Genomic DNA, 227 nt, shown 5'->3' on the forward strand with positions numbered 1-227 from the left:
GGTTTTGAAATTGTAGCAAAATTTGGTATAAATTTCCGGTAGTAACCCGCTAGGCCTAAGAACTGTTTAACATTTTTACGTCCCTTAGGACGAGGGAAGTTTATCACAGCCTCAACTTTCTTTGGATCAGGTTTAACCCCATCTTCAGAAATTATATGACCCAAATATCCAATTTCTTTACATAAGAACCTACATTTATCGGGTTGTAAAACAAGTCCGGGAGTCTT

This window comes from Belonocnema kinseyi, chromosome 10 (genome assembly GCF_010883055.1).
Source record: "Belonocnema kinseyi isolate 2016_QV_RU_SX_M_011 chromosome 10, B_treatae_v1, whole genome shotgun sequence".
In the NCBI taxonomy this organism is placed as follows: Eukaryota; Metazoa; Arthropoda; class Insecta; order Hymenoptera; family Cynipidae; genus Belonocnema; species Belonocnema kinseyi.